Source organism: Cyprinus carpio, chromosome A14 (genome assembly GCF_018340385.1).
Source record: "Cyprinus carpio isolate SPL01 chromosome A14, ASM1834038v1, whole genome shotgun sequence".
Taxonomy (NCBI): domain Eukaryota; kingdom Metazoa; phylum Chordata; class Actinopteri; order Cypriniformes; family Cyprinidae; genus Cyprinus; species Cyprinus carpio.
Genome location: NC_056585.1, coordinates 9388434 through 9400777, shown reverse-complemented (window position 1 = coordinate 9400777; position 12344 = coordinate 9388434). Strand labels below are relative to the sequence as shown.

The 12344-nt window shown below is 34.2% G+C and overlaps 1 pseudogene; it reads right to left on the bottom strand.

Annotated features, from left to right (window-relative positions):
* Nucleotides 1-4850: 4850 nt before the first annotated feature.
* Nucleotides 4851-7687, bottom strand: LOC109108443 (annotated as a pseudogene).
* Nucleotides 7688-12344: the final 4657 nt, after the last annotated feature.

The following is a 12344-nucleotide window of genomic DNA, read 5'->3' as shown; positions in this document are numbered from 1 at the left end:
CCCTGCGGAGAGGAAACAAGGGTGGAAGTGAAGGGAACGGGGATGTGCTGCTCACTGTGTGCTCATACGCGTCTGTGATTGGAGTTTAGAGACTTCTCTCCATTAATACACTGCTCTGAATGCAGGTGTGTGTGTGTGTGTGTGTGTACAGACTCACTGTATGTAACTGATCAGAAATGAATCTTTTCATAAACCCATCACCCACTAGTTTCCTCACGCAGTTGGGTAATTGTGCAGTCTGTCATTCAGCACACACAAACACACACACACACACACACCTCCATTTAAACTGTTTACACTCAGGAAATGTGCAGTTGCTCATGTAACTGAACTTCATGAACTTCATTCCATTATTTAAAAAGTGGTCGTTGACATTTATTAATGTTTTACAAAGAAGTCTCTGAAACTTTTGACATCATTTACTTATTATTTTAAACATGTATGGGTTTCTGTCTGATGTGGAACACAAAAGCAGATGGTTTGCTGTTCTTTTCTAATGAAAGCAGACTTTTTTCAGATGATATCAAAATCCCAAAAGAAAAAAAAATGGAATAAACATTTTTTATGTTTTTGAAAGAAGTATCTTCTACTCACCAAGGCTGCATTTATTTAGGCAAAAATACAATAAAAACAGTAATGTTGTGAAATATTATTACAATTTAAAAAATATATTTTTTTAATGTGAATATATTGTAAAATGTAATTTATTCCTGTGATCAGAGTTGAATTTTCAGCATCATTACTCCAGTCTTCAGTGTCACATGATTCTTCAGAAATTTAATGCTGATTTGCTGCTCAAGAAACATTTCTGGTTATTATCAATGTTGAACACCCTTGTGCTGCTTTATATTTTCATGAAAACCATGAACATTTTCTTTTTCAAGACTCTTCGATGAATAGAAAGTAAAAAAAAAAATGCATTTATTTGAAATTGAAATCTTTTGAACATTATAAATGTCTTTACTGTCACTTTTGATCAATTTAATGTGTACTTGATTAATAAAAGTATTCTTTAAAAAAAAAAATCCCCTTATTGGTGTATACAGTATATCCTTTGTAAAAACAGTCTGATTTTTTTATTATTATTATTATTTTTTTTTTTTACAAATGATGACGAAAATGTGAGTGGTGTTTGCTGTGATGCTACAGTGTTGACGCACATGCTGAACTTTGATACTCAGTGTTAGAGTTTTGAAAAGACAAATTTGCTTTGTATAAAAACAAAAGTTTATATCCTCATTTAGAAAGCTAGATGTCTCCCTTCCACCAGCTGCAGTCACAACACCTTGTTATTCTTTCATAAGCTGGCAAAAAGTAGCTTTCCAGAACCTTCACCCTCCCTGATCCTTTCTGGTGGACTGAGCTGAATACTTTTGGTTCTTTGAAAAAAATTGCTAATGCTCCTCTATTGTAAGTCATTTTGGATAAAAGTGGCTGCTAAATGCACAAATGTAACCGTAGATATGTGTAGCTGCTGGTTGTGGTAGGGTCTGTAGCAGCGGCGGCTCACGGCTCTCAGCTCTTTTATAGCAATAGTGGGCATTGATTTTGAGAAGCCCAAGATGCTCCAGGTGTCTGTATAGGGGTTCGAACCTCAGTCATCACAGCTTCTGCTGCATATCTATAACACACACATTTTCACAGATTAAATCACAGGCATTATGAAACACACACACACACACACACACAAAACCGTGCATGCCTGGAAACATTATATGCTCAGAACCGCGTCCAGATTTACACTGGCATACAACAGCAGCTCTAATTAAAGTGTGTGTGTGTGTGTGTGTGTGTGTGTGTGTGTGTGTGTGTGTGTGTGTGTGTGTGTGTGTCTGGATCCACCTGCATTATTAAACACCTGCCACCTAATTAAGCAACTAATTAAATAAAAAGCAGTCATGCAGAAGTATGTGCTGCTACCTTTCTCTCTCTCTCTGTGTGTGTGTGTGTGTGTGTGTGTGTGTGTGTGTGTGTGTGTGTGTGTGTGTGTGTGTGTGTGTGTGTGTGTGTGTGTGTGTGTGTGTGTGTGTGTAAATTAAGTGGTTTAAGTGGGAATTTATTTAAAACACACTGTATCAGTTTCTGGAGTGTGTAACAGGGTTTTCATTTACTAAAACTAAGACAATAAAAAAAAACTGTAAATAAAATAAACATTAAAATAAATGTTATCCAAAATAAATGAAAATATTAAATGTAACATTTTCAATTATTTTATTTATTCATTTCAATTATTTCTCATTTTCGTTTAGTTTAACTTGAAGTACTAAAATAACTAAAAACCAAAAATAATAATAAAAATGACAGAACACACAACAAAGTTACTAAAAACCTAACTAAATTTCAAATTTAAATAGAAATTATAAAATCAAAAGCACCTTGATATTAGTAGGACAATCTTATTTTGATATTTTCTGTGGAAATTCCTAAAGCAAGCATGAAATGTTCTTATTCAAGAGTTAACTAATTACACATTTATGTAAATTCTGTTTCTCAGATAATATATTTTATTTATTTATTAAGATTTAATAAATACATTTATTTTTTTTATTTTTTTTGGACAACATAAATACACTTATGATGTACAAATACTTAAATTAAAAAGAGGTGCAGAAGAGATGTATGCAGAGGAACACGTCACACATCTCATGTCATCTAGCCAGAATGATTTGATGTCAGGTTCCTCGTGTGTTTTGTGTGTGTGACTGTTCATCTGTCTGCATATTCAGTGGCTGCACTTCATTATAAATCTGGCAGCGTGTTACTCTGAAATGAGTCCCTCTATCACCCTCTTTGGCACTGCGTAACGCTTAAATGGCTCCCCTATATCACCTCTCTGGCACACTCAAGCTCTTTAATCCATTTTGAGCTTTATACAGCATGATGAATGCCAAATAGATGGAGCCTGCGGCGGCACGAGTCCATCCAGCCACTTAAATCGCTCAACTTTAGGGCTTTTCATCGTCACATCTGATCACACAAAGATTATGCTTTGATGTGAGACACTGAAAATGATGTAGAAAATCTATCTGTAATATGTCAAGCTGATCTTGATCAGCAAAACTCCGGAGTAAATATGAGGGTGAATTTAAAATCTGTATTTTTGTAGGCATGATAAAATCCAAATTAGTCATAGTCATTTGCGTCATGTACATCAGGATCATCAGTTTGAATTGAACTTAATGAATGGCACTAAATTAATATTTTAATTTTGAATAAAAACAAACAAACAACAAACAATAATTACTATTAGTAGTAATAACATAATATATGTTGCCAGAAGCTCATTTTTTACTAACATAACAAATGCACCCATTATGTATAAATACTTCACAAATTTTAACAATATTTTTTACATATTTTTATATATGAATATTATTACTTTTTTCATAACAGTATGTTTAGAATATTTGTTCAGTTTTATATACTTTTTATATTACGTGTATATATTATTTTAATTGTTTTATTTAAAAAGATCAAAAAGTTCTGAATAAAATAGTATATTATAATAATAGTATAATATTTTTATACATTTTTTATACATTTTTAGATGACTTATATTGTTATTATTATTAGTATTAGTAGTAATATATTATTTAAAAAATAAAACAAATAAATAAAAATGTGTTCAATTATTGTCAAATAATGCCACAATGCAAAAAACCTAACAGTCCTAAAACTGGCTTAATTTCCTATGTGCAAAATATATAATATTTTATATTTATAACATTATAATATAATATAATATAATATAATATATAATATAATATAATATAATATAATATAATATAATATAATATAAATATATAATCTAATATATATAAATAATATATAATATAATATAATATCATATAATATAATATAATATAATAAAAAAAAGTTCCCAATCGTCTTTTCGCACTAATGTTTCAAGTCCTACAATAAAAAAAAAAACAAAGCAAACCTCGAGTTGCAAGAAGCTTCTTTCTCTCATATTCATGATCCTATTAAAATAAACACCAAACAAAAACTTTTAAAAAATGGTAAGACAAATTTTATTTGTGAACTTTAACTGAGCTAAATCTGTCTTTCTGAAAAACTATTGCTACAGAAGATGCAATACATTTACAGCAAGCAGTTTTGTTTTCAATTTAAAAATGTGAAAGTGTACCCCATTATTAGTGTCCACAGATGGGAAAATTCTCAGACTACACCGTCTGTCTTTGTTCAGATAAACACCATTCACCTCCACTCTCACTGACCTGAACCACACACACACACACACACACACACACACACACACACACACACACACACACACACAGCTTCATTCAGTGCTGTACATCATATTCTAGAGTGGAATCCAGAGCACCGTCTGAATGTCTGTCCAAACACACATCCCTGTTCAGGATGGAGGCTTTTACCTCTCAGGTGTGATTGGTGAGTTCGGCTCCCTTGAGGCCTCTGATTGGCTGCCTCTCCTCGATGAGACAGACGGCTTGACAAGGACCTCTGTGACCTCCTCATGTGACGGGACGAAGGGCTCTGTCTCTGCTTGTGTCGGCTGATCCTCAGTCTCTAGAATTACATTATCAAAGTTCTGAGTTTTGTTTATTCTCAAATATTTGTATTGTCAATAAATGTAATTTACTTTAGCATTTTATTAAATGCATATTTTAACTGAAGATGTATAAGTAGCATATGCAATCAGCTGATTAATTAGTATGATCTTATAGATTTTTATACAGCTAGAGCACACTGTTTGAGATACTGTCTCACATGACACAAAGCATTCAACAATACTTTCCATTTCCAAAGTGTCAAAGGAACTGGAAATGACATCAACCATGATTCATATCATTTCATTTAACTCATTATTCGATTGGACTGCCAAAAGCTGAGACATTTTTGCACAAAACTGCTTTCATAATTATTTCATAATAATCTTATTTAAGTTAAGACTATTTTGGGGACTTTTTTTTATTTTTTTTTAATTGTGAAATTAATTTCATAGCATCTCAAGTCTTATGATCATAATAAACCTGGAAATTTGAGTTTTAAAGAGTTTTGTTTGTAATTCTCATTACATTTGAACAATAAATATTCATTATAATAATTATATTTAATAATAATTTTTAAGTATGATTTAAATCAGCATTCAGTTAAAAGCACCAAATAATACATCTATGATGTATGAATACTTTACAATTTTAATATTTTATATATTTTAATACACACACACACACACACACACACACACACACACACACACACAAAAAAAAACCCGTGAGGTGCAGCTGCTGCAGTAGTACAGTAATCCAGTAACCTGTGATTCCATTATTGGCCACCAGAGGGTCCACGGGGTCTTGGTCGTCATGGAGACCTCAGACACATTCTTGGTTGTCATGGAAACCTCAGTGGAGTCCAGGCCCAGCAGCAGACATCTGGCCTCATACTGACTGCTGATGTTCCTCTCCAAACCTTTCACAACCACAGACTGGACACAAAGAATTAGCATTTAATATATGCCAAATAAAACCAAAAAAAAAAAAAAAAAAAGAAAGAAAAACTGGTATCATAAATAAAATTATATATAATGAGCAAAAATAAAACCAACCAAAATATGGTTGAAAAAATGATAGTTGTTATTTCAAAAATATTAATTAAAACAATGTATTATAATATTTGTTTAATTTATTAAAGTATAATAATTATTATACAGTTATATTATTTAAAAAATACAAATAATCCATTCTATACACTATTAAAAAGTATAGAGTTTTGTTTTGTAATGTCTATATATGTACATGACATCAATTTTAATCATTATATTATTTAATTTTCTATAAACAAAATATATTGCATTTTACATATTATACATGTTTATTATACATTTTTACAGTGTTGTTTTATAATTATGGGGTAAAATATGACCATGACGTGTTCTAAGGGTTGATGCTAAATGATGCAAAATCAAAACAAAATTCAGCAGGAAAGTCAACCTTGATCCATGACGTTGATTCAGTCAGACAGTAGAAGTATATGAATTTGTAGTGTTTGGTGGCAGGTGCATTGTGGGAGTACCTTCGCTGTCTGCTTGACCTTGGGTTTGACGCTGATAAAAACACCCAGGTTCTGCATTATCTGGGCAAGTTTCCGAGGGTTAGACTCTCCCTCGTCCTTCAAATCAAACATCAGGCAGACAGTCCTGAATGAGAAAACACACACGTCACACACCAGCAGGAGACCAACACATGGATATAATCTTATCCAGATGTGTCACATTCATTCATTTCAGAGTGTATATTATACTTATAACATAATTATATTATGCATTCAACGTACACTAAGCATCCTGTATGTTGCTAATCCTGTTAGAATTGTTTTTGTGCATCTATTTTCACATTAAATGACATTTGCTTCGATATTTCCTAATGCAATTACCTTCAGGCATTTTTAACTGGGACGCACTGTACATGTTGTCTGGGGCCACAGTATATAATGACTGAATGACAAACTTCTTCACACACCATTAGACATGCAGAGACGGTGATGTGGTGATATAGACATATTCATCTCTTTACCATTGACCAAAATACAAAAAAAAATAAAAATAAAAAAAAATATAAATGATAAATGTGAAAATTTTTTTTTTGGAGAAATTACCTTAATTATAATGAGTTCAGATTGACCCAGTGTTATTTAAGTTTTATTAACATACTATTATAGTATTTATTAATAACTTAAATTTAGTTTTAGTAATTTTGTTTCTCTCTCTCTCTTTTTTTTTTTTTTTTTTTTGCTGTGTTATACATACATATATGCTGCATGTATAACATAATGGCTCAATGGCTCATTTCACTTGATTTAACTCCTACATCCTTGCATCTTTTCCTTGCGTCCTTGCCTCACATCCTGAAGGGGTGGAGCTAAGACACAAGGAAAGGAAAACAAGGATGCACAAATAAGAAATTGAGAAGCACCCATTGTCTTAGGTGATGAGAGAAAAACACACAAATACACAAAAAAAAAAAAAAAATATATTTATATCTATAACACTATAACACTATGTATGTAACTTTTAAGTAATATATATATATATATATATATATATATATATATATATATGTATATATATATATATATGCGTATATATGCGTGTGTGTTTCTCTCATCACCTAAGACAATGGGTGCTTCTCAATTCTTATTTGTGCATCCTTGTTTCCTTTCCTTGTGTCTTAGCTCCACCCCTTCAGGATGCGAGGCAAGGACGCAAGGAAAAGATGCAAGGATGTAGGAGTTAAATCAAGTGAAATGATATATCCTCGCTCCCTTTAGCATCACTTCAAAGCGTCATCAGCTGCACTAAAGGGATCTGCCCTTATGTTGTTAAAGTTTGTTATTTAAGACATTCATAATAAATATTAATGAAGCAAGATGCCCTGTTTGAAATATATGACATGCATGGTTTATTTAAACAGCAAAGGGAATATATAAATACAATTATTACAACAGATGTTAAGGGAAAGGAGAATTTATAGGTGTGTCAGGTTTTTCAACGAGAAACACTTCCGCAAAGGATACACCTGTGTATCCTCGCTCACAGGTCCTCTGGAAGCCTCCTCACTCCTCGATCCTCACCTCCTCGCAGTGCAATTAGAGAATTGAGATGTCCTACAAGACTGCTGAGCTCGATCGGTTTCCAGGTCATAGGATGAAGGACGGAGGAGTGTGGAAACGAGGAGGGATATTGAGAAGCTCCCAATAAGTGTGCGAGGAAGAGAAACTCACGTTCAAAAGACACAATTTGCATCTTCACATCCTCCACTTAACAGAGACAATGGCTTATTAGCATCTCAAAGCTCTTAGTTTTGCCCAACAGTGAATCTGTTCTGTGTGTTTGGGACAAAAACACTTCAGTGACCTTTTTCTTTCTGCTTAATTAACAAAAGACTAGAAAACTCAACTGAACCACAAACTGATACACAAACTGATACAACAAACACATACAAAAACAAAAAAAAAAAACACACACACACACACACACACACACGTCTATTGATGTCTTCATATGGCAGCTGCTTTGACAGTATTTTGAACATTAAAATATAAAAACGTGAATGTGGCCCACATAACAGAAAACATAAAAAAGATAATTCAATAACACTCATAACACATAAAAAAAAAAAAAAAACCATATTTTTACAAAAAACATTCACATTACTTGAAATAAAACAAACATTAACTGAAATAAAAAACTTATTTCACTTAGTTGCCAAAGCAACAATTCTCATTTTTGTTTAGCTGAACCTGAGTATTAAAATAACTAAAGTTTAATATAATAAAACTAATTAAAAAAAAATAAAAAAATAATAATATAGGAATAAAAAAAAATGAATAAAAATGACACAATAAAAATTACAAATGTGTGTGTGTGTGTGTGTGTGTATATATATATATATATATATATATATATACACATGCACACAAAATATTAACAAATATATAATAAGATATTAATAATACTAAAACAACACCGGTTAATATTAGATGTATTATTTTTGAAATATTTAAAAAAAAAAAAAAATTACCTTCTGGAAGAACTCCTCACCTGACAGTACAGAACCTTCTGCAGGAGCTAAAGACAGAGAGAAAGATTTATACTCCATATTTTATATTAAAATATTATAATAAAATTTGATTTTAAATATGTTTTTTTTAAATATTTTATTGAATATATTTATTTATACACAATACAATATATACATATTAAATGGAATTTAAATATTAAATTATAATGCATATTTTGCATTTATAAAAACATTTTTGTTTATATTATACATTTATATATTTTCTATATTGTCTGTTTATAAAGTATACTATATGTAGACAAATTTATGCACACATACAAAATATACTTTACCAACAATGTAAATGGTACTTAAACAAATAAATAATTGCATGTGTTTTTGTTAAAAATTGTTAAAATTTATAAAAATCATATTGCATAATTTGCATTCATAATAGCATATTTTGTTCATATTGTGCTCGGTTTTCACATTGTCTATTTCTAAACAATATGTAGACAATATATAGACTATATGATACTTTATATGCTTTACTAAAAATGAAAAAAATGTAAGATACAGTTTTTGGATTGTTAAAACATTGTGTCCGTGTGATAATTCTCTAAAGAAACTACACAACACAAACAACATCTAATCCCAAACAGAGTTCAAGCATGTAAAGACAGTCTGGTATTCCCTACGTAATGGGGACCAAAGCTTATCATAGAAAATGAAGGGTTTTTTTTTTTTTTTTTTTTTTGAAAATCTAAAACAGCAGAAAGTTTTGTTTGAGGGATAGGCTTATGTGTAGAGTTAGGGGATAGAAAATACAGTTTATACAGTATAAAAACCATTACGCCTATTGAATGTCCCCATAAAACATGGAAAGCAGTGTGTGTGTGTGTGTGTTAGAGAGAGGGGGTGGTAAAGTTAAACACATTTGCCCCTGAGTGACATTTACAGGGTTATTCCTCAAAGAGTGATTCCTCAAATCATGTGTTTATAAGGAAAGCTGTGTTTGCTAAGTGATCGGAGGCACCATGAAACAGGTGAAAGAATCCCACAGACGCACAATGGAGGAGGAACCAGGGTCACATCAACAGACCAAAAGATCATGGAGATGAGAAGGTGCAGGACTACTAAACACCAGACAGGAAGAAAACATCTGGCCCTAGCGGTCACCAACGGGTTCTCCAAAATATAAATAAACAAAAATGTATTTCTTATTATAAGGAATGTTGGGTGAAATATCTGAGGTCAAGTTGATCTTAAAGTTAACAAGAATGCAAACTTAGAGCTCATTAAGTCTGATGAGCACTGAACGAGAAACTCTTGGATCAACACAAGCACATCCGCATTTCGCCGCTCTCCTCTCTGACAAGCTCAATCTGTCATTCGCTCTCATCTCTGAGGGATTTGAATGTTAGCTCCAGCTCGTGTTGATGAATTGCAGGTGGTTAAACTCGACTCAACTCTAGAATCTTCCTGGACAGCTCATGATAATAGATCATTAAACCTGTTCATCACAGCAGAACCGACACACTGACGGGCCGCATCCATCTAACGCTCGCTGGCATCACATCTCAATGCATTCACAAGGGCTTTTTGCTGGAAAACCATAACAGGTGGCTTTCTAAACGGGTTTCATTTGCTTGCATAGATAAACAAACAGTTTAATGAAGCTTCTGGAATAATTCTACAGAAAACCATGACAGATTGCGGTCATCGATCAAACACTCAACGTACAGCATGAGCTCCAGCTTCATCCGGAATCTCTCCTCCACACACTCTGGGTCTGAAGGGTCCTGGTCCTGAAGTTCAGATCCTTCATCTTCCTCCTCGTCCTCCTCCTCCTTGTTCTGGTTTTGCAGGATCTGGTCCCACTACCGGTTCTAGTCCAGCTGTGGCCTGTTGCAGGACTCTGGTTCAGGAGACTCAGGAATGGGGCTGTATGTCTCTGAGGCCACCATAGTGAGAGTGTGTGTGTGTCTGTCAGTGTGATCAAGGAAACAAGAAAAAAAGGGGTCCAGACACACACACATACACCTCAAAACAGAGCAATATAGCACATCACACCACTCTAACAGATCACATGACCAGAGGACAATCTCAATGACACACAGCTGAGAACTTCCGTAGGTGTCACTGTTGTTTCTCCTAAAATAAAAGAGGCTCAAATGAGTCACTACCCAGCTAACAGAGAACGTTCTGACAATGTTCTCTCAGAGTTCTGAACGTTAGCAGAGTGTTCATTCGACATTGACAGCAGATAACATTGCACCCCAAATCATCACAGACTGTGGAAACTTAACACTGGACTTCAAGCAACTTGGGCTGTGAGCTTCTCCACCCTTCCTCCAGACTCTAGGAACTTGGTTTCCAAATGAAATACAAAACTTGCTCTCATCTGAAAAGAGGACTTTGGACCACTGGGCAACAGTCCAGTTCTTCTTGTCCTTACCCCAGGTAAGACACCTCAGGAGTGGCTTATCAAGAGGAATACGACAACTGTAGCCAAATTCCTTGACACGTCTGTGTGTGGTGGCTCTTGATGCCTTGACCCCAGCCTCAGTCCATTCCTTGTGAAGTTCACTCAAATTCTTATGGGGGCAGCTGTGGCCTAATGGTTAGAGAATTGGACTTGTAGCCAGAAGGTCACAGGTTAGAGTCTCAGTGCTGGCAGTTGTAGGTGGGAGGGAGTGAATGAACAGCGCTCTCTTCCACCCTCTATACCCATGGCTGAAGTGCCCTTGAGCAAGGCACTGAACCCCCAGTTGCCCACCGGGCGCTGGATATATAGCTTCCCACTGCATCGGGTGTGTGTTCATGATGTGTTCACTTCTCCCTGCTGTGTGTGTGCACTTGAATGGGTCCAATGCAGAGCACCAATTCAGAGTATGGGTTACCATACTTGGCAAATGTCACGACTTTCACAAATTCTTGAATCGATTTTGCTTGACAATCCTCATAAGACTGTGGTTCTCTCGGTTGGTTGTGCATATTTTTCTTCCACACTTTTTCCTTCCACTCAACTTTCTGAGAAACTGAGAAACCATTTTGAAGGCTCAGGAAACCTTTCCAGGTGTTTTGAGTTGATTAGCTGATTGGCATGTCACCATATTCTAATTTGTTGAGATAGTGAATTGGTGGGTTTTTGTTAAATGTGAGCCGAAATCATCACAATTAAAACAACCATAGACTTAAACTACTTCAGTCTGTGTGCATTAAATATATTTAATACACAAGTTTCACAATTTGAGTTGAATTACTAAAATAAATGAACTTTTCCCACAACATTCTAATTTATTGAGATGCACCTGTATAACATGCAAATAATCCCACCCACTCTAAAGCGATACTAAACTGCAGTGGAAACACAAACCGTGCCAAGCCGTACCGTACCGTACTGAGCTGTGCCGAGCTGAGTCGCACCACGCAGTGGAAAAGTTTGGTTTTGTCCCCTTTAACATTCACATAACAAAGAAAACAGATATTTTTAAAACATTTGTGCCTGGTTTCACAGGCAAGGTTTAAGCCTACTCCCAGACTAAAATGCATGTTTGAGCCGTCTTAAGGCCTTTTTACACTGAACGTGAAAATTTGGAGCGATAACACTTTTGGATTGAAACAATTGATGCCTATGGGACTATTCACATCAGTCATGGCGCGAAAAAGGCAAGTTTTTTTGTTGTGGTTGTTGTTGTTTTGTCTTGTGTATCGATTTTCACTTTGGGTTTGAGACTTAAGTCTTTGCAGCTTTACAAATCTTCTTTACTCACCGAGAGCTTGCAACACTCCAAA